This window comes from Passer domesticus, chromosome 1 (genome assembly GCF_036417665.1).
Source record: "Passer domesticus isolate bPasDom1 chromosome 1, bPasDom1.hap1, whole genome shotgun sequence".
Taxonomy (NCBI): domain Eukaryota; kingdom Metazoa; phylum Chordata; class Aves; order Passeriformes; family Passeridae; genus Passer; species Passer domesticus.
Genome location: NC_087474.1, coordinates 35,233,187 through 35,257,074, shown reverse-complemented (window position 1 = coordinate 35,257,074; position 23,888 = coordinate 35,233,187). Strand labels below are relative to the sequence as shown.

General features: G+C 36.7%; 1 protein-coding gene across 9 annotated transcripts in view; it reads left to right on the top strand.

The window, feature by feature from the left end:
* Positions 1-23,888, top strand: part of TBC1D5 (TBC1 domain family member 5) — a 311,934-nt gene that overhangs the window by 127,754 nt on the left and 160,292 nt on the right. The window lies entirely within an intron of this gene.

The following is a 23,888-nucleotide window of genomic DNA, read 5'->3' as shown; positions in this document are numbered from 1 at the left end:
TTTGACTCAGCCTATATTCTTATTTTTAAAAAAAATCTCGAAGTTAGGATAGAATGAATAGGCTCTAAAGATAGAAATTACTACATAACCTGAAGCAAATTAGTTAAATGCAGTATTTGGAAGACCCTAATGAACACTGAGAACAAACTGCTTGGATAGTGCAATGCCTGTCTGTTTTGCTCATCTTTTCTACTTATTTGCTAGTAGTGACAGTGTAGCTGGTTCGAAGAAAGTGATAAGCTTAATGAGAAAGCTCGTCCTTGTCATGAAAACATTCCTCAAGTACTCAGTTATACACAGTGGCACCTTAACTACCTGTAATTTTCCAGTCATTGAACACGTGTACCAGGAGGGCAAAATAAAAAATTTATTTTAAATTACAGAGTTGAAACAACTTTGTCACATTTTCTAAGTCCCTCACCCAGATCAACTACTCTATGTGGGTGTATCTGTTTATAAACCCTCTGTTTACTAGTGCTTATTAAAAAGCTATGTCAAGTTCTGCTCAGTCAGGTTTGTTACTTCAGCTTAGAAGCTGATGTTTTGCTTCAAAATATATTGGTAAAACTTCATTGTCCCTTTGAGTTAATTTTTTCACTGTTTCTTCATTGGTTTATAAAGCTTCTTCAGTGTTTGAAAATGACAATGTATATCATGGCGAAACTATTTTAAAACCTGACAATTAAGTGGAATAGCTTTTCTAGGTCAGTGTTTCTTTTCTATTATATTTGACATCTTAATGATATCAAGCCATTTTAGCCTCATAAACCAAATGCAATTGTGTACATATTTTAGAAACCTGAAAATAATATTTTTTTTCAATAAGCTAAAATAATAACCATTTTCAGGAGGAAAAACAGTCTTATAGTCTACCCCAGTCAAGAAAAAGATAAACATTTTCTTCTGATTTCTATTTGCTTTAAAAATGTGATAATTCTTTCAACTCTGTTTCAAGAAAAAGCAAAATTTTCACCCTGTTAAAAAAACACTGTAAGTTAATTTTACCCTTTATTGTGCCCAGAAGTGATTAGTTACCTTGACTGAAAAGGTTTCTCATTTTTATCCCAACCTTAACATTTCTATGACATACAAAGTTATTAGGATTGAATTGATGTTTAAAAGTGCCATTAATTCATTTACCCCAAATGTTCATTAACAATGTAAATGTATGCTGATGTTCTATGAGACAAGGAAGTGACTAATGACTCTTCGCACTAACAACACTTAAAATGAATAGAAACTTTAGATAGCTAATCTTGAAGTAATCAAGACCCTCATTCAGCTTGGCATCTCTGTATGCTCTAAAACAGCTGTCAACTGTTAAAAATATATACACAACACACACATACGCACATGCGAGGATAAAGATATGTAAATACATGGTTCCCCAAGTCATAAAGGTTACCAACTATGGTACATTTTTTATGTTCTATCTATGTAAATATTTTATATAAAGCATCCATTTCATCTTCATAGCCTTTTTTGCTGTGAAACACATAGTGCATTTTAATTTGAAACTTTATATATCCAGAATAGGTCTTTGAAGTTTTAATGTTTCATTTTAAATAAAGTGTGTGTATGGTTGGTGTTAGTGCTGTAGGCATCAAAGTATCCACTTGTTCCTGTCCATGCAGTCTGTCCATCATTGCCTTCACTAAAGTATTTCAAGACAAGGTTTTTCAATGCAGTCTCAAGTTTCAGGGGTGATACAGAATCAACTTTGTGAAAATCTCTATCTTAATTTTTTGTGTCATGAATCACAGAAATACGGTGGAGTGGTGGTCCACTGGAGATGTTCTGGGCAATATTGTAGAATATCAGTATATCTGAATTGTGTTTTTGAAGCATGGCTGAATGCTTATCTTGGAGGCAAGGTGATAAATGCCTTCACTGAGATGAGGTGATTGGAAAAAACATAGCACTGATAAGGGTGCTGAAAATAAATATTTAGTTACTGATCTAGTTAGATTTATAAATCTTCATGAAGTGTTGTACTTGTAGCATGTGCAGTTCATACCAGAACTTGATGAAGAACCAGAAGATGTCATGTCCAGCTGGAGTTAAGAAATTCTCTCACAGTTTTCATAAAATTAAAGAAATCTCAAAAATACATGGATTGCTCTTAAATATTGCTGTTTGGAAAACTGCATGTGTCAACTACTTTTTGTTCATTTTCTGTCAGCTTGAAAGGGTATATTGGATAGGATTCCAGAAATATGTTGATTCTAGTAGTATTTAGTGCTTTTATTAAAATTGCAGTGAAGGAATAGAGAGAAAACATGGTTTATTTGGGACAGGACTGTTGACACAATGGAAAGTAGATGTAAAATTCAAAGTATTCTTGAGATTTTGGAGAAGTGGCCTGAGAAGATTAAGACATGGTTCACTAGGAACAGCTGCAAGGATTAATGTTGCAGATGCTAGGCATGAGACAGTTACCTAGCTGAACAAATGAAAGCAGATCATTACAGATGAGGTAAGTGCCATTTGGAGAAAGGTCTGGGTGCTGGTAGCTCTCCGGATTTTATGTAACTGATAAACTTTGAATCTTGAGTTATGGTGAGCCATGAGAATGTGCTTATTTGCAAGTTTGAAAAATTCAGAATTAGCCTTTACCTGTGAAGATCTTTTTTCTATCTCTTTAAAACATTTCAAAAAATCCATTACGATAGTATTTTTATCCTTTTCTATTGCTTAATTTGGCCTGTGTTATTTTCCTTATGTCTGGTTTTTCTTTCAAGATAAACAAAAGGTACATGCCATATATGCACTCATATTTCGTTTTTTTAAATAGCACTTTTAAATGGTTGATTAGAAATTTATGGCATAGATTCTTATTTTTTCAATCTAATACTTCAAATGGAGAATTCTAGGTCTTTTAAGAAATTTAAATTTTTGGTTGTTTCTTGTGGGTTTGGTTGTATTTTAATTTACACACATCTGGGTATGTGTGAATTACTATGTTTTCACCTTGATAGTCTTTTGACTTGATGACATCTTACTGCATTCTCTCTTCTAAGAATCGTCATGCTTTTATTCACTTTATTCTAACAATATTTTTGTGTGGTACCCTCTGAAACAGGGATCTTTTAAGATAAATTGGTGAATCTTGGCTCTGTCTCCAGCAGAGAATTTGTGAGACCTGAATGAAATTTCCAAAACATCATTGTTGTACCTTCTACCTGCATATTGCATCTGACAAACTGTTTTTCTGACTGCCAAATGCTCAAGGGTTCTGTTGCATTGAAATGGGATAACTAGGTTATCTTTCTGCTGTAAATTTTTACTCCAAGTTAAAGCGTCCACCACATTCTGACACAAGTTTTGAAGAGCGTGGTAGGTAGTATTCCCATTTCATTGATATAATGAGAAAGTTGATCCTCTAAGGACAGACTGGAACAATGCATTTAATACTCTTCAATTTAATTTGCTCAATATCACAATTAATACAATTAAGGTCACTTGAAATGAAACTATTAACAAATTGGGTAATTTACTTTAACAATGTCAGTGTGTTCTCACAATTACATTTGCTTTAATTAGTGTACAAGCTATTATTTAATAGCATACTTCACATAGAAAAATGTAATGTGTTCTTTGTTCTCAATAGAAGAAAAGGGGAAACCTTTAATGGGTCAGAGTGTTTTGGAGTTTGGCAGGATATATTTCATGTGTAAAGGCTGTAGTTGGTGGTGAGGACAGAGAAGGCTGATGTTGCTGGAAGGACAAAGATAACTACTGGAGTGTGTGACTGAAATTAATCCAGTTGAGCCAGATAAGTTCCCAACCTCATACTTACTATTGCATCCCTTCTGATTCTCAAACCTGCCATAAAAAATATGAGAAATTATAAGAGAGGATTCATATTTCCATTTTGGCTATATACTCTGTGTTTTTCCATTGCTTGTCTTTGGACAATTATGCTATTCTGGTGTTAAGCTCATAGCCCTGATCACTAGAAAGTATTTCCATGGAGAACTATACCTTATATGAAATTTGAGATACCTGGTTTCTATTAGTGTCATACACAAAACAAGTAGAAAACAGAGGGGAATGAAGTAATAAAGTAAATGCCATCTTTTCTGGACAAAGCATGTGTTATCAAATAATTTCCCCAAATCTTTAGTGTAATTCACATGGATTGTTTTGGCCCTAGACTTAACCTACAAGGTTAAGTGAATTTTTGCTGTCAGAAAATTATATTATCTTCTAACTGGTCCTTAGCTACTCAGTGTTATAACTTAAGGGTTTTTCCCCTTAAAACCCCCTTCACACAGATATACATTGCTAATGTGAATTGCCCTGTACAGCATTTATTTACCTCCATTTTTAGAGATCAGTTCATTTGAAGGAAAAAAACACAGAGGTCTACACCTCTCTGTATGAGAAGTACTTTCCTAGGTGAAAGCAATGGAGAATGCAAATACAGTGAGTTGTTGAAGACTTATTATTTTCTTATCAAATTTTTTTGATAGCATATTTTATGACGTCATGTGTGTCATATAATGTGCATTATTTCATCTTCTCTCCAGGGAGCGACATGTACATAAAGTATAGCACTGTGTTTTTAAGAGTCCTTTTAAATATGCATGCTACTGTGTGTTTTCATTAAAAAGACAAGATTGGAACCGAGAATCTCTTTGCATTATGCTGAAACAGAAGAGCTGAAGGTTGTGATTGTTTCTTAATGTCTTTGGGGTTCCGTGCTGCGGTTTACACCAGGCCCTGAAAAAGCCCTGTGTCCTTCACTGGGGAGTTTTCCCCTTCAGCCAGAAATCTTCAGTGTGCCCCAACAGTGCAGTTCTTGCTAGTGGTCCTGTTCAAAACCTTTGTGCTTCTGCAGGGCTTGGCTTCCCCACTGAAGGCACAGGTATGATGGAGGAGAAGGGGCCATCCTCAGTAGTCTGTTTCACTTCATATTGGATGAATAAAAGCAAGAATGGTTTTTACGTCTTCAAAAGCCATATGCTAACATAACAAGCATTTTAATATTCATTTATTAATAATAACTGCTGTTTAGCTTGCTTTTAATTGAGCTGCAACAGGATTGCAGTGACAAAGGCTTTTGGAGCAACACAGTGTATCTTGAGCTAACTCAGGCTGTCACTAGCTGCTTCCCTACAACTCTTCATTTTCCTCTTTTCTATATTAGACATTTTTATTAAAAGATCAGTTAACAGAGAAGCTATGCATGTTTAAAATGCATATATTTAATATAGTTAGTTGAAAATCTAGCTATCTTAGCTATCACACAGCACAATTTTTACTTGAAAGACTGTACTTGTACAGTGTTGACATGCTCTTAGAAATTTGCTTCTTGTGGGCCCTTTGGTTCCAGTGCCTTACTGCAAATTTGTATTTAGGAATTGCAGCAGTATTTGTAATTACCTCAGCTGTGGGAGCAAATGTGAGTACCTGCCATAGGCTTGTGAAATACCAGCTTCAAGAGATGGATTCTCCTCTCTAGAATTGGTAGATATGGGGGCTTTTGGTGGCTTCACATGAGTTGCACATTGCATTAACTCCAGTTTGGAGGTTATTCTGTGACATGGGTAACTGGCACAAACAACACGTAGGGAAATGGCCTTCAGTGATTGATGTGGCAGATACTAGGGATGACCTTTTGGACAGTGAAGTCCATTCATGGAATGGTTTGGGTTGGAAGACAAATTAAAGACCATCCAGTTTTAACCCCCTCACCATGGGCAAGAAGCCTCCCAGTAAATCATGTTACTCAGGACCCCCTCCAGCCCTATCTTGATCACTTCCAAGGATGGCTCATCCACAACTTCTCTGGGCACCCACGACTTTTCTTGATCCAAGTGAAATTTTTAAAATGTTCATTTTGGAAGTTTCACTCTAAATCGTTACGTGAAAACAAGACTATTCTCATAAGACTGGCACCACTAGCTCACTTCAGTCATCTGAGCTGGGAATTTCCAGGACTTTCCAGATACAACTCTGCCTGAATACTGGCATAAATCACTTGTCAGCCTCATGTCACTCTTCTAACAACTCCTTATGACCCTACTTTGATCGAGGATTTAAGCATTTCTGTTTCTTTTCCTAGCTCTTCCCAAATCCAAGTTAAAGATCAACTAGTTGGTTCTCATCTCGCTTCCCAATATTTGTGTAGCATAATAATACTTGTAGTATAAAAGGAAAGAATGCAAGTTAAATGAAAAAGAAATTTAATTTTTTTTAATAAATATTAAAATACCAAGAAGACATTTCCATTTAAACTATAGTAACCTACTGAACAGCAAAATAAAACAGAATAATATTTTTTAATACAACCTCTGTAAATGTAATTAAAAGTGGTTTAAAACTAGTACATTATAAAAAGTTATACATAAGCTAACAATGAGAATACAATTATTCTTTTGAATATTTTACTCAGACTTTACACAGAAATGTAATACTAAGGTTACTGGCCATAAATACCTTATATGTTAAGTGTTTCCAGGAAATGTTCAAATTATGTTAAATGGCTATATCTCCTACATATGGAAAAGGCAGATTCTCTTAATTTAAAAAAATTGAACTGTACACATTTGATTGTACTTGTGTATGTATAATGAAAGACTAGTAAATCAGAATTCTAGCTGAGGCAAGCATGATTGGTACAGGATAATAATTAAATCTCTGGCTTCACTTCTGTCCCGACGTACCAAAGATTGTAATTTACAAAGTAGTGTATGAATTGTGAGTAGCTAGCTGATGTTACAGACCTCTGTATCTGAGATTAAATGTATGTTAAAACATTTTTAAAGAGCTTAACTGTCACAAATTTGATTGAATTAGAAATTGAGTGTTCTATATAACAGAAATATGTCACTACAGATGGGATGTTTCCTGTTTTTCGTGTATGTGGACATTTATAAAGACCTGGAATTCCTTATTTTAAAAAGAGAAGGTTTCAACCTGCTGTCACTAAAGTGATACTGCAAAGCTTCAGTTTTAAGCTTTCAATTGACTAATCAGCCTTATTCTTTACCCTCCATGGTACCCTGGGTACTCCCTGCCCTCATCCTCTTTGGACACACAAAACTAAGACACATGAAAGGGGAGAGAAATAGAGTACTGTCATATTTAAGTGGTAATAAATTATCTGGTAAGATGTGTATTATTTATTGACAATCTGGCCTTTTAACAAAGAAAAATAGGCCTATGCTTAGGTTGCCACTGCAACAGCCGAAACAGCTGATACTTTAATGAACAACATACTGAGGGCCATCCAGGACATAAGGCAAATTAAGCAGGTTACAAACTGCATATCTTCTGTTTAGGTATAGGAGATCTCCCCAGCTCTGACAATTAGCTGCGCTGATCAGGCAAGCAGACAGACAGAAACAGAAGGAGGCCATTTGTATCAATTTGAGGAACAGAACTAGTAATGAAGTAAAATATCTGTACCAGGTAGTTTCACCTCTGCTTTGGAACAGATATTTCTAACTGCTGGTTTCAGCTTCGCAATAGCAAATAAATAAATAAATGTGCACAGCTTAACAAAAGCTTATTTTCTGTTGTTTACAAATTGAGAGCAAAGGAATAATAATACTTCTAACCTAACGGGCTTTTAAAAAGGATAAAACATTTTCTGGACATACAAGCAAATACGAATCTTGGTAACCTGACAGCTTTGTTTAAATGTTGAATTTGAGTTTCCTTTCATGAAAATCTTTTCAAAGTACAGCAATTCAGCTGTGAAAACCTGAATACATTAATGATGACAAAGAACCTCTGGAGTGAGCCAACATTTGTTTTTGTTCTTTTACAACATTTCCTGATGAATTGCACATACAAAAGTGTTGGAGGTTATTTTAATTTTCTTTTCTTACTTTGATAATAAATGTCTCCACTGTTTACCTTTTTGGTTAAGGCACCTTATTATTACTAATCAGCTTTAATTATTTATAACAACATGACTGTGAAAGATGTTTCTTTGATGTCGAAAAAGTCAAGGGCCTGATCCTGACCCCATTAAAATTAATGGCTAGGTTCCAATTGGCTGCAAAGGTAACAAGCCTAAGTGCCCTTTAAGGGAAGCAGTCGTTCAGCCCAGGGTTCTGCATTGTGGTTAGTTGGGGTTCCTCTTGTGAGAGTGTTCCAATTTTAAGCATTTGGTGTCAAGATTTGGCCATGCTAAGGCAGAACACATATAACTGACTCTTGAAGTCAGTCCCAATCTTCATTTTGCTCATAAAATACACAATAATTTTAAACAGGCTAAATATACAGGATAATAAGAGAACATCTTTCTCTCTAAATATGAGTGCTAAAATGTGGGGACAGAGAGAAAGGTGGATAGCATTTTTGCTTTTGTCTATCTTTTTTCAGTCAACAAAATAGCAAACGAGCTCAAACCTAAGCAATACTGGATAAGGACCATCACGTTTCACAGGCATGTGTGCCAGCTTGTGTTGAAATCTTATTTAGTTTAAGTGAACTATCAGTGGGTTTTGTTTCTGACTATTTTAAGCTTCAGATTTATATGGATGTACGTAGACACACTCTGTGACGAGACTGAACACTTCTGTCACATCTAGAATATCTTTTAGGTATTCATAAGTATCTTTGTTCAGTTTCTTCATCATGTTACATGTCTAGTTCATTACATCAATAATCATGTGACTATAACATTTCAACCACAGCATGAATGACACAAAAGGATATAGCAAATGAGACTCACTTTCACCATTTGTGACAACCGCACAAGGCTGTGATGCAATTTGTGCTTCTTGGCTTGAACTGCTTGAAAAGGGAAGTGGGACTTGGGATGTTTGTTTTGCATCTGTTGCTTACGTCATCCTTCTAGAAGTTGTCATATACAAAAGAAGCAATGAAATTAATTCTCGTAACTGCCATAGGGGGAGCAGCCAGATTATATGTTCTCAGGCAAAAAGGAATTTGAAGCTGGTGAAATGATACAGCTCGTTCATACAAGAGGTCTGTAGCAGGGCCAGGAACTTGACCCACATCATTCAAGGTGCAGGACACTGCACTGGTGATGATGCCATCCTTCAGCTCTTTCTTTCAGGCAGTTTTTTTGAGGCAGGTAGTTAATTAACTATGAAAGTGTAACTTTGGTGCAGAACACACACACACACACCTTTTTCGTGTTTTATTAAATAAGCATATATCATCTTAGAAATTTCAACTAAAAGTATTTTTTGGTAATGGAAGTGAAAAGTATTTCAAAAGACATAGATCATTGTCACCTTTTCAGTATTTTGAGTATTTTAAAAAAATTTAAATGTTTTAATAAGTTTAACTGTTCCTGAACCTTTGATAAATGGTGTCTCAGTACAGATATATATGGGTGTTCCTCTTAAAACATGATTTGGCTGCAAATGTGAGGAATACTACTCCACCTTAATGTACTGATTGTCAAAGTTGATTTATTTATGCTTATTTATTTCATCGTTCTGTATCTTAGTATTGCCAGGTCCTGTCTTAAGAAGAGGGAAAATACTTCTCACAAAAGTTTTTCAAAGTAAGCACAACAGTGCTATGGTTTACTTGACGTGGTGGTGTTCAGTTGAAGGTTGGGCTCAATGATCAATTAATGTGTTTTACACCTTCAGCGATAAATTCTAAATCCTTTATTTCTATACAAACAGCTGGCAGTTAAATCTTTTGCTTGGATGCTAAAGTGATACACAATAATGCATGAACTCTGGGATAGGAAGACTGTGCTCAAACTTTTGAACAAATCCCATCCAGTTTAGTGCAACTGGGACCATATAATCAAAATATTAGCAAGTGGTGTGTATGATAAATTTCTCCACTAAAATTTTGATATCCCATTACAAATTATTATTCTTGATCTTCCTAAAAATTAAAAGGCACAAACTTCATCCAGATAAAGCTTTTATGGTGGTGATAATTCTTTTCTTCTGAGAAATTTGATTTGTAATGGAATCAATGATTTAACCTTAGGAAAAATTAACTGTATAGTGTTTCAGTATGAAGTACAATTAAAGGGATAGATCATGTAATACATGTGAAAATATGTTTGTAATGATCTGATAACGTTTTGAGTTTCATTGTGAAGGGGTACATTTTTTAATATGTTAGTTGTAATTTTGGAAGATGCCAATGTTTGTTCTGTTACATGCAATTTGAAATATTTAAAGGGTGGAGCAATGAAACATAAATCTGTCCATTATTGGGCATTTCTACTTTGCACACAGATGAATTCTCATCAAATTTGATTTGCTGACTGGTGGCCAGAACAGATGTTATCTTAATGGAGGAGAGAAGCATATGGAGCCACAGGGCCACCTCCAAACTTCTGTGACCCAATATTGTTTCATTGTTTATTGAAGTATGAAAGAAAATACTTATTTGCAAAAGTCTGCAAAGCTCCATTCTGAATTATTACAGCTAGGTCACCACAACTTTATTGCTTTGCTAAGATGAAGATTTTATTACCAGAAAAAGTGTAGCATTAATTGTTGCTATTCTAAAAAAAGGAAAAAGAAAATTAAAATAAAAGTACCCCAGGCAGATGAGCTTGTGTCTTTTGCTTATTTGAATTTGAAAGAAAAAAGGGCTGTAAATTAGAACATATACTGTGGATAGCTCTAGCTCTGTTTTGGGGTTCTTGAGACAATAACATACTGAATAATAAGTGAAGAATTATATTTGAAAAGTTATGGAATTGACATTTTTCTGCAGAATTAAATTTAATGTATTTTATAAATCTGTATATGTGATGAACATATAACAATTTTAGTTGTGGCACATGAATTAAAGTTATACCTTGTAATTGTGACATTAGAATAACTACTTGTTCAAGTGAAGATTTTTAGGTTTTTTAGAGGAACTGGTTTGTAATGTATGCCTGTCAGAAGCAAATTTCTGATTTGGAAAAATACCATGTAAACACAGGACTAAGGGCTCCTTTTCACTTTTAAAAAAGAGCATGTAAAGCCTGATTTAATTCTCGACATGAAAAATATCCTGAGGATTTTTTGTCTTGGAATTAATGTTATATTTATGGTACTTACAATCCTCTGAATATTACACATTTAGGAAGATACTTGCAGATTTTCTGTGATTTCAAAGATACTTACTCATATCTGTCATATTCAGTTTGAGATTCTTATGGAAAAATGAGCCTGCACTTTGAATTTGCATCGCTTAGCTAAATATAGTTTTATTTTCCTGCATATTACTCTGTTCCATGCTAAAGCTGTAGCTCAGAGCAGCAATTTGGAAACTTTTGAACATATTTAATTGATAATAATTGCACTAAAACAATACTAAATATTAAGATAGGAAGTGGGAACATCTGAAGATCATGTAGTAAATCATGTGTACAGAGGAAATTTTCTATTAGCCTGGGATAAGGAGCAACTTATGGTGGATCTTCCAGTGTGGATGCTTACTAGCACCATTTCTGGCTTGCTACCTAAGAATAGCCTTTAATGTCACAACACAGGCTACTGCAGTGAAGTTTATACACATCATAATTATTCCCTCTTTAGGTCTTTACTTTGACCATCAAGTGATTTTCTGTTTATAAATTGACACCACTTGGCATTAAAGATGATGAGGCAGTTTGGGTACTTTTAACTTGCTGTGAAATCTCTATCTGGTTTCAGTTTTGATGAAGTTAAGGCAAAGAACAATTTGAGGGCTTTGAATTGAGTCTGGTTGGTTTTCTTTTGCAAACCATATGCCAGTACTCCAAAGGCCTGTCTTGTGGCTGGTTAAAACAAAATAAGAACATCTATAAAAGGTCCCACTCTGAGAAATGTGTACTAATTTCAAGCAAAAATTAGTTTCATTTGGTGTTTATGAATTGCACTTTTAAAACTTTGCCTAGAGGTAGGGAGGAGTGTTTCAAAAATCAGATGTTAAAGTAAAATGGCTATAAAAACATGTGATCTTCCATTTTACTGTATTTCTTCTTATGAATAAGTAATGCTCTAATAAAAATTAAAGAGCAAGTTGCATTTCGAAGATCAGGTCATCGTAATTCATTGACATTAGGCCACATAACTGAATAATGTCTTACTTCAGTGAAATACATCAAATGAGATCAACAATTATGACTCATAAACATGCCTCGCAGGCATAAAACAGCAGGGAATTAGCATGTGAGGCTGATAAATATGCATGTAAATAAGCTCCCAAAGGAATAACATGGGTTTGATTGATAGGTTTAGAATTGGAACATATGTAAACCCCTTTATTCCTCATTCTGGTGTAGCTAAGTAAAGATGCGTTTTACTTGTTAAAAGTTTCAATAACTTTGTAAATCTTAATGCCACATCTGCTTTTGTGTGTGCAGGCACGTGTGAGTGTCACTTGAGAGATTGATTGAATTGTCTACAGGGTAGATGCCCTCACACTAAGACTGTCGTGTTTGCCTATGGATATTGGAGCGGTTGTGTGTGTGTGTGCCCATGTGTACGTGGATTTGGGCACTGCGGGTAGGGGGTGTTGAGCAAAAGATTGTTTTGGGGGTTGTTTTACTCACAATTTACAGGTTTTGAAGTTTGGTTCTCAAATAGAAAACTGAGTTGTGAGTTTTGGTATATGTACCAGTACATTTATTTTTGCAAATACATTCTGCATTGAAGGTAATTACTATTTATATTTCAGAAAGTCCCACAAGTGCTACTACATTTAAGAGTCTGGCAGTGATTCTTTACAAACTTCCAATATTTTTGGCATCTTACAGCTTGAGCTCTTATCTACAACTTCAAAGTACCTATCACAGCAGTATCTCTGTGTTGATCCACATAAGTGTTTATGCTGTGCAGAGATTTACACCCCTGTTGTTAGAAAAGTATAACATACATTGTGTTTATAAAACATTAATACTTTGCTTTGCCAAATACAGACCAATTGGTTGCCATTGTCATGTGGCCTGGTGTACATCTGCTTTATTACCATTCCCTGCTATTAGGCAATAAAAACTTTTCCAACTGATGCACACTTACTGATGTTGCATCGAGCTGTAATTATGCTAAAGTGATCTTAGACCAGTGGCAGGCAAGATGCAAAACCATTTTCAATAGTATGGTGTGTGTATTGACTGTAGATTTTGGTTCTGGGTGGTTTATAGCTAAAATAGTCATTCAGAGAAATTGGAGCTGGGGCTTGTATCAGAGATCACAGTTGTTTGCATGTGAAAACCTCAATTCTGTCAAACCTACCTTTCACTTAGAGATACCTTTCTGTGGAGATAAAGCTTCAGCAAAACAGCTTCCTTCTGTTTAGATTTACACGGTAGCAGAGAATACATTTCCCAGTTAAGATCAGTAAATTCAGGAGCTACCACTTGTTCTGAGAGTCGGCTCTTTTTGCTGCTGAAAAATAAATAAACTTGTAGCACTTAGAGACATCACATCAAATCTCACGTGGCTTCTCATGAAGCAATTTATAGCTACCTTGTATAATTTGTATAGAAATGTTAAGCTGATCCCTGCTCCAACAGCATCAACTGCTTAACCCAGAATGTAACAGCCTGTGACACCAAGAAAAAGCAAACCCTGTGTACAGTCTGGGGGAGGGGACTTTTCATAACAGAGCTGAATAAGCAGATTGCTATCAGGAACTCTGATGGGCCATGTTTCTAGCTGCATAGCACTGTCCTTTTTCAGAGAGGATGCCTAGATATCTCTTGAGCCAACAGAAATACAAAATAAACCACTTTTTTTTTTTTCCCCCTAACAATGTGCCTTTTTTTTTACACTCAGGGCCATGACAGGCTGTCACTCAGTTGCAACTCCCCACAAGAAATGTCCTTGAATGGTTCAAGAGAAGCCAGAAAATTGTTGTTAAGTATTTTTTTTTCATTCACCTCTAGAATTTTCCACATTTTCTCCAACATGTGTGAAGCCACTGGGAAATATGGTTAAATGAGTTAAGCAGACATCACCCATCTGTGCATCTCGGGGAAAATAAAAACAGTGCTGTCCCTCCGAGAGCTTTCTTGGTACATAACCAAAATCGGAAGAACAACCACACTCTAAAGCTAAACCTAGGCAAGGCTGTTGCAGGAAAAAAGGGAGAGCCCTTTGAAGGAACTGCTTCTTCTGGCTTACCCCAGTCTCACTGGTGTGTGGCCCTTACAGAATGTGAGGTGATCCTAAAACATTTGCTCCTCCCAAATGCCTGAAGGCTACTGGACAGCCGAGAAAACATGACTGCACATCATATTTGCTTCAGACAATGCTAAAAACCTGGCATTCAGTCTCAGCTCTGAATTTCAGTCCTCTCACAAGCCAAAACAATCACATTGCAGCCTCCCCGTTTGTATAAATTTTTTATAATTTTAGATAGAAGGCATCACAAGAACCCTACTTTTGCTCAAGTCTTGATTTACCCTTTAATATTGTTCACTGCAGCTCTTTCTACTACTCAAGTGATTTGTAATTTGTATCTCTCAAACAGTTCCCACTTGGATTTCTCATGCACTGAAAAGTCAGATGCCTGACATTACTGTGTAAAGTTAAGTGCTCGGGGTTAATGAGTGGCATTAAATTTTATGAGGTCATGTCCAGTAGATGTTAAAAGAAGCTTAAGGGAACTTTATCACTGATAGAAATTAACGGTTGGCACAAAAGAATGCCTGAGGGAGTTCAGTTCTAAGCAAAAATAAAATCGGTGGTGTAAAAACTAAAATATAGAGTGATTGTGATTAATGTAAACATTTTTGTTAGGTAATTGGTTACTTGTTGCAGTAAAAGAAATGAGACCCCACAGTTTGAAAGAATATTATTGTATTTAGAAAGCAATTAATGTTTCTAGTCAAATAAAAAAAATCTACATCACCTACAATATTTATATTCTTTCAGTAAACATATAACCTTTGGGGCTATATTTATCAAATAGTCAAGCCTCCACTTATTTACATTAGTTTTTTCTTTGGGCAAAATATGTTTTCCCTAGTGGAGTATGTTATTTTGTTTCATTAAACCTTTATTTCTACTCACATGCATTGCCTGTATTACAGACCAAATGAGTAAATTCTGTGTACGTAAGTCATCTAAGGTTTGTGGTTTTGGGTGACTGATGGATGGCATGAAAATTCTGTTTCAAAAAGAAAATGGCTACATTAACTTATAGATAAATTTGTTTTGCATAATTGTGTGGGGAACCATTCAGTAATTACACCAGTATTCACATGCTGCAATTTTCGTCGTCTTTATTCACTGTCATTCCAATGGCAGGCAATGGAAGCCTTGTTCAGACGTAGATATTCTTTCTTGCTCTGTCTTGGAACCTGCAGTCACAGCATAGAGTGCTTTCTTAAATAATGCCTGTAGCTGAGTAGGACAGCTATTGCATGGAATTTCATTCCCATAGTGTACATGAAAATTCAGCACCTCCTCCAGGGTCTGCAGCACCACGCTATGGATGTGCCGAATGGCCTGGTGCAGACCCGTTCCTTACACGTCACTTGGACTCTGTCCCATCTGGGTGCAGTGTTGGGGGGAATGCGGTGGAAATTGCTGAGAATGCAGAGCTCTGCTATGGAAGAGCCAAAATCCCTGGTTCAAACCTTTTTTTCCTCTCCAGCTTGACAGAGAGGTACCATGCTTGTCATAAAGCTAATCACAGCCATGTCCTAAATTGAGGTGAAATGGAGGAAATAAGGAAAATATTTTAGAATTTGTAGACCCTCGGGACTGTTCTGTTGATCTCCAGATGGTTATTTTTGAGTTTTAATGTGAATTGCATATATGAAATACCTTCTCACATTTTCCTTAGGTGGTACTTGGTCAAAAAATGCAAAATCAAAAGGATGAATCTCTCTAGTGCTGGGTGACATTTTGTCTTGCACACAGAATGTTGTCTTTTTGGCTAAAAGGTTTTTTGTTTTAGAGAACTGAGGTAACTGTTGGGAAGAATTGACTACTACTAAATAATTTTTCATATTGTGTAAATTAAATCATCAAACTTTTGGAAAACTTCACTATAATCGTTAGGCACAAAAAAAAATCTAGTCATACTTGTCTTATTTGCATTTTAGAAGTTTCATATTTCTTATGTCTTCAAGTGCTTTGTACTTTCATCCTTAGTTCCATTCTGAAGTGCCACCGGGAATTGACACTACTCATCCTCCACACAGGAGGGCAAGGGTGGGGAACAGAAATCTGTCCCATGATGGATTACATACTTTTTGGCAAAAATGTTTTGTGGGGATTTTTTTTTTTCCTGAAGATCTACAACAAAGTGATACTTGTTTGACAAAGCACCTTGCACTGTAGTAAATAGAAGTGTTTTGTCATTCTTGCTGTCAATTTGATATATTTTTATATTCTGATGTAGCTGTGGACTTTCATCTCTTAGACATCTAGAGTTTACTGCTAGTGCATATATACCTTTGCTCTTCAAATTTTTCTAGATCTGTCATTCACAACATGCATCTGCTTTTGCACCAGCAAAGTGCACAGTTGGTACTCTCCAAATTGCCTAAAGGTTGATTTACAAGAATTTTGATTAAAAATCTAGTGTTTTCATTATGCTTTGGCATATTTCAATTTGGCAGTTTAAAAGCTCTAGCTCAGTACTTCTTTTATACTGTTTGGTGACATGTTTTTTCTTTGGAGAAATTTATAGAAAATATAGGGTACTGCTTCATTTTAGGTTCTCTCAGTTATGGGTCTTCTGGATGCACAAGGTATTCCAAGAATTAACAGCCTTAATTAGACAGCCACAGTGGTAGTCCAGGGCTTTCTGGCTTCATCTTGTAAAACCAGACTAGGCAGCTGTAGGCTCAGTTGTCCCTTCCTGGTGCATGTTACTCTTTCATTAGGTCAAGGGTTGTTCCATCAGCAGCAGTAACACCCTTTAAGGGTTGAGTATTCGAGTCTTTGTGACAGTGTTGGTTGTCTTCAGGTTTTGGGTTTTTTTCTCAGATGCCTTGCCAGGTTATCAGGTACTAGTACTGCTGTAAGGTGAAGGTAACATGATTTTTATTTATTTTTTTTAACTGTGTGTTTCTGAATTGTGCTACCTCTAGACTCTGCTGCTATTGGAACAGATCTTAAGTTTTACCCAGATAATTTTAAATGTGTTACTTATTTACATTATTAAAAACATGTTTACTGCATAGGTGTGAGCAGGATCCTATTTCTAACTGATTTAATCTATTATTCTGCAATTTATGTTACTATAAATCCAAAGCAGCCTTTTGGACCAACAGATCTGTCTGCTTACAGCAGTGCTAAGAGGAATTGTGGTAGGGAAGGAGCAGGCTGCATCTGGAAGGACCTGGCAGAGCTGACAGGGATGCTGTGGGAGCCCAGGAGCCTCTCCCTGACCCTGGACATTTTAGAGGCTGGCAGATTCCCACATTCCTTCGTGCAGGACTTTCTTCACCTCTTACTGTGTGCTTTTAAAACCATCACATTTAAAGAAAGCCCAGGCGTTGTCCAGTCTTGCATCTCAGTGACAACTTCCTTACTTGAAATTTCCTCTCTGTTTCCTCTTCCTTGGTGCCAAAGGGGGTAGTGCCAGCCCTTCCACTGGATGCCAAAGAGCTCCTCTGCCCTTTAGCTTCTCATGTGCTCAAATTTCTGTGTTTTAATTTATTCTTTTATTCATTTATTATTCCAATTATTTTTTTTCTTTCTGGTTGCTTCTTAGCCATAAATGCTTCCTATTTTCCCATCCCAGTCAAGCAAGTAGCCAAGTACACACACAGCAGCACAGTAACCACATGGATGCTTTGATTTCAGGCTGTCCCTCTTTGCATGCATGTGCTGGGTGAAGGAAAGTGGTATGATTTTCACGGTGTTTGTAAACACATTTGCACTCCAGAAAGAAGGTCCAGGAGAGCACATTTTGCTTTCAGGAGCCTTTCACATCCATCAGCAATGCTGTAAATCAACAGCCTGCTGCAGTAGCATCCTTTGATAAGAAACAGCAAAGAAGCAAAGCTCTTTTTAACTCCTGGTCCTGGTTATCATGAGACCACCTCCCCAACTTGAGGAGGTGAGGCTGCATATCACTGCCACGTGGCTCCCTGGCCAGGCTAGCTTTTCTCCTGATAAACCTGTTATTCTCAGTTGAAAATCAGCTAGCTCTTTGTTGAAAGGGCAGTTATATTTCAATAAAAGAGCATTTAATTCTTTCTTGTTATCATTTAATCTTAGAAAAACAACAGAATGCTAGAAAACTCCTGATTAATTTTTTTAGTTCTTTTTTTTTTCCTAAGCTCCATGGAATATCCATTACTGCTTTAGAATATGAAAATTAGACTATACATCCATATGATTTATTATCCCAAACAGAAGGATTGCAACAATCCATAAGATAGAAATGTGGTTAAAAATGGGATGTAATTGAAGTAAGTTAAAGGACGATAGTGGCCTTCAAAGATGTAAAGAGACGGTGTGTTTTTCTTATTGTCAGTGTAAATGGTCTCTGGAGACCACCTTTTTATAGTGATTGTGCATGTCTAAGATTAAGCAAAGCTGCATGACCAGTGCTATCTCAGGAGGATGCTGAGTCATTAACTCATGTTTATTGCCTTTTGCCATCTTTAGTTTATTGCGATTTATAGCTCAAATGCGTTTTAGGCTGTTTATAAGTTAAAATTAGCTAAATTCTTCTGGATGCAAGTATAAGTCACTCAGCATTTGTACATCATCAGGGTGTAAATTCCTAGCAATGGTGCCAGGCAGCTTCTAAGATTTTTTTTTTCTTTCTGTGCGAAGTCTAGTTATGCTGCTTGTCCCTAGTTAAACTGGATTTTGCCAACTTGTGATTTTGAAAATTGTGCGCGCTCTTAAAGAATTTACTCAAGTTAGAGATTATATTATTTATTAAGTATACAGTTTCCACTTCAGTCAGACTACACCAAAATGTCTGTATCTTATCCTGGAGTCTTTTGAGTCACACTTGGTGGGATGACCTAGGAATTTGTGTAGGTTACACATGACAAATGATCAGCCAGGCTATGTAGCTGATACAGACTCTAGTAGTGAGCATATGAACAGAAGTGGACATAATATGCTATGAACCAAAGACAGGTGCACTGCAAGAAATAACTGAAAAACACTTAGAAGAATCACCTTTTACCTTACCCTGTGGATTTTTTTTGTTTCACCAGTCGTATTGCTGCTGGTAGCAAATTCAGTTCAGGCATTACTGGGCTAAATGTGTATCGACTTCAGTGGAGTCACATTTGCTTATATAAGCTAGTATTGTCTGCTTCTCACTAAATGGGAAGCCAAACTATTTTTCCATGTACATGCATTTTCTGAAGTGTTTAAATCACTATTTGCATCACAGTTAAACTTCTTTCCTTCCCAGCATGCCTAGAGAGATTATATTAAAACACATCTGGATATAAAGTATTTGGGATTTTGGTAACTTGCAATCACCTGGGAATTCTTCAGAAGCATTTGTATGAATTAGTTCAGCGCCCTTTGAGTAAAATTTCTTACTCTGTGTATTATATTGGTTTTAGTTTAGAGTACAGTGTATAGCTCAGTCTATTTTTGTAAATGCAGAGGCTTCAACAGGAAAAGAAATATTATAAATAAGTCCCTTGAATGTACTTATTGTTGAATTTATTTTAAATTGAGCTGCATGGGACTACGTTTCCTAAACACTGATGCTACATTCCAATTTCAGAATCAGTAATCTAGACCCTTGTATATCTTTTCCCATCCACACTTTTTCACACATACATTTTACATGGGGAACGGTGTCATGTTAATTTACAGACTAACCTAATGACAGGGCTTGTGTTTAGATTCGTGAACACGCAGAAGCAGTTTCACTTAAAATGGAAACCCTCTTACTTTCATGTGTCTTGATTTAAAAAGAAGTGCATGGACAAAATTGTTTCAAACGGAGATGTTGCCTGGAGAATGCACTGAGTTTACTCATATATGCATATACACATACGCAACTGTGATTTTATAAGCAAAGATCATGGAAGGTGCCACTTGATTGTCATAAGTCAGCAATCCAAAAGACAGGGTTTGAGCAACATGCAGTACAAGATATTATCTCCAGAAGTTTTTTTTTTCCTAAATGGAAACCAATGTGTCTGCCTATCATACTGCTGAAACAGCTTTCAGCAGGGCTAAAACAGGCTTTGATTTTGCACCTTGGTGCCAGTGTTCATTACCTACTTCCAAATGTGACCAGCTTTCACTATCACAAGCTTGGCATCTCTGTGGGTTCTGTGTTGTGCTTTATGATTATATTCCTTTAATAATTCAAATAAGCTTAAAGGGGAAAAAAGACTGTTAATGCTTAATGTATTTTTTCATGTCAATACTGAAGATTAAACAAAATATTTTAGCCTAAGACTTATACTTCAAATGGCAAGTTCATTAGTTCATTTCACAATTCATTATCTTCATGTATCAGTAATTATCATAGTATATAGGTTTTTATTTAATTCGTGGCAGAATATAATATTTTAGGACAGAGCTGATAAAACTAAAATGCTATCAGAAATCTGTGCTGCATGCATTCGAAGAGTGCTTCTGATGCTAAATGAACTTGAAGTGAGGGATAGAGAGCCAGGTTTCCGCGTAAAAGATTGTTCACCCAAAAGTTGCGTCGTATTTATTTCAGAAAACCGAACTTGCTCAGAGCGAAACCTTCTCCAACTTTCCGGCCTAATAATTGTTTAATAAATATCAGAAGCGCGGCGCACTTAATTCTTTAGCTGAAGGCGCAATTTACAGTCGGTGTACGCTGCTCCGAGCGCGCTCCACTTCATCACTTGAAAGGACGACTTGAAAGCCTTGGCTGCGCGGGGGCTGGGGCCGGGCGGGGGCTGCGCGGGGCCGGGCCCGCGGCCGGGGCTGTGCGGGGAGCAGCGGGGGCTGGCGGGGGCTGCTCGGAGCCGGGCCCGCGGCCGGGGCTGTGCGGGGTGCAGCGGCGGCTGGCGGGGGCTGCTCGGGGCCGGGCCCGCGGCCGGGGCTGTGCGGAGTGCAGCGGGGGCTGCTCGGGGCCGGGCCCGCGGCGGGGGCGGCCGAGCCCGGCCGGAGCCGGCGGCAGCCGCGGCCGCGCTTCCCAAACTGCGCAGCGCCCTCTGCCGGCGGCGCGCGGCAGCGCCCGGCTCCCCGCCCGCGCCCCTGGCGCGGAGTGCCGCAGCTCCGCCGCGTTTCACTCACTTCTTCAGCGTCCACTTTGTGTAGGGAAATCTCGATTTGCCGCATGTTTTCGGGATTAGTTCTCCTTCTATTTTCTTTTTTTTTTTTTTTTCCCTCCTCCCGCTGCCATTTTGGTCTGTCGGCGGACCCAAATCAGAAAGCTTCAGTCGTTTTTAGGCTTTTCGTGTTTTGTTTTATTTTTCCTTTGCTGCAGAGATCCTGAAGACTTTCCAAACTGCATATTTGGTGCTGTAGAAATACAAATTGTCTGCTCTTTTGCAAACCTTACAGTTGTCAGACTGTTCTCTTTCAAAATAATAGAGGAGCTTGGAATCGCCCATGCTAAAATTAAGAATTTATAACTGTATGGAACAGATGTTTTCATAAACATTTGCTATAATTAATTTCAACTAGGGGATTGAAGGAACAAAGCAGTTTTTCCCTCTTCAAAACTTTATTGCCTTTTCCCCATACAGTAAACTCAGAAATCTTTGCTTTAATATTGTTAATGAAACAAATTTACTCCTCTGTTTGGTTTTCATTGTGGAAAAAGGAAAGCTTAATTTGGACAAGATACGGGTCTTTGAAACAACGGAGAAATACCCTGAATTTCAGACATCGCATATAAAGGCTTAAGATGCAGAGCATAAGTGTTTAAGGTGCTCATTTCTGAGACCATACCTCTGTAGTGTCAATTGTGAGAGATGCCTACGTGTTAGAATAAATTTTATCGAGATCAGTCTGATGAATATCTATCTGTGGAGTAAACAGTACAAAGGAATTTTATGTTTGAAGAGTTGTGAACCTTGCTGTTAGAAAAAGCAAAGGAATCTCATGGTATTATATATAGTTTTAATGCATAGTAAAATGCTTATTGTATGTTGATTACCCCTTTATACTCACAATAAAGGACTGCAATCTGTTAAGCAATTTTTTTGTTGTTGTTTGTATTATATGACGAACACATTTTGACTAAAATTATTCTTCCATATTTGTATTGTCACTATTTTCGGGGGAATGTGGTTTGGAATTTGTAATAGTTTAGGGCCAGCATTTTGATATTATTGTGAAGAAGAAAAAATATCCATGCTTTATTGTTCTGGTTTTACTAGTTTCTGTATATTATATTAATATCATTTGAGAAAAAAAAATGTTTAAAGTTTTAAAAAAAGAACAGCTTAATTGTTTTACACCTGAAAGAACCAGTGCAGCTGCAAGAATTTTTTTGAGCAAACTAGAATTCCTGACTGATCTGTCATCTATAAAGTGTGCAAAGAAAAATAGGTAGCTGTCATTAAAATTACATTTCAGCTTTCAATAACCATTTAATGAGTAGCGTAATTATATAAGTATGGTACCTCAAGTACTTCACTCAATAATTAAAAATAATCTCATCTTTAAAGTGAAAGCGCTATAATTATTATTTGACTTAACCAGGACCACTGTTGTGATCTCCAGTGGCACCTCAGATTGTTCAAAGTGGTTTTGAAAGTATAAATTAAAATTGGATAAATCATTAAATTATTAAGCTTTAAATATGCTGAAAATTAATATAGCATGGAGTTTTGAAGTCATGTTATAAGAATTGACAACCTTAGACTGCAAGCATAGATTTGTGTTAAAATTTTACTTGTCTCTAATCATAAAACACTGCATTAATGATCGAGTGTTTATATCAACTTAAATTTCCACAATGTTAAATAAATTTTGTGTTTTAACAACATTTTAACCTTTGATTAGAATACAAAGAAAAACATTAAGCAGAGTGCAAGCCGGTCAGCAGAAGGATCTGTCCCCATTATGACACTTGTAAGCAGGGAAATGCACAGTTTGGTTACCTCAGTAGGATCACTTTTATCACAAAATCCTAAACTGCCAGCCGTAAACCCCTTCCACACGTGACACAGGATTGGAAAATTGGTTTGCACTGTATAAATATATGTGTGGCCACATTCAGACATGCATGTGTGCATGTGTACATGCATGCAGAAGTATGGATATATTTAAAGACAATTCCTCAGGATCAAAGTATATTTTCAAAAGGAAAAAAATTAGCTTGATTTTTTTTTAATTAGGTGTGCAGCCATCAAGCAAGGCCGTGTCACTCAAGCTTCTCGTTCTTCATGGACTTGAGGCTGGTTAGGACAGTATCCCACCCCTTCTCCTTAAAAAGTCCAGTGCTAAATTTTTACATCTCACAGGAAATTGCTGTTTTCAAGACGTAGTGAGAGAGATGAGAGAGAAATGTCTGATCTCTACATCATTCTTCACATGCTTTTTTACTCTTGCTGAGCACATGCTTCAGCTCAGTGTTCGTTGTGCCTGGAGCACACCCAGAGTGACTTCCCACCTGTGAATTGGGGCTTTGAAATGCTGTCCAGCTTCTTCTTATTACCTGAAGTGGAAACTGTGCGCTGCACCTTGAAAAAGCTCTTCTGTGAAAAAGTACCCTGTCAGCTGAGTCACCATCCCTGGAGGTATTTAAAATACATCTGTTTTTTTAAAGATGTGGTATCTGTGGGGACTTGGTTTAATGCTGAACTTGGCAATGCTGGGTTAGGGTTAGGCCTTGATGATTTTACAAATCTTTTTCATCCTAAATAGTTCTGTGATTCTTTCAGTGTAATAGGCTGTTAAAAATAAAAATACAAAAAAATAGTGTGAAAGTTTCAATCAGGTTTCTTGTTAAAATTTCTTCACATAGTTTTCAGATAATATTCAGGAAGTGAAGGCATCTTCCTTATTCTGGGCTCTCCAATTTTATGCTATGCCTATAATCTCAAATATGTCCTTGAC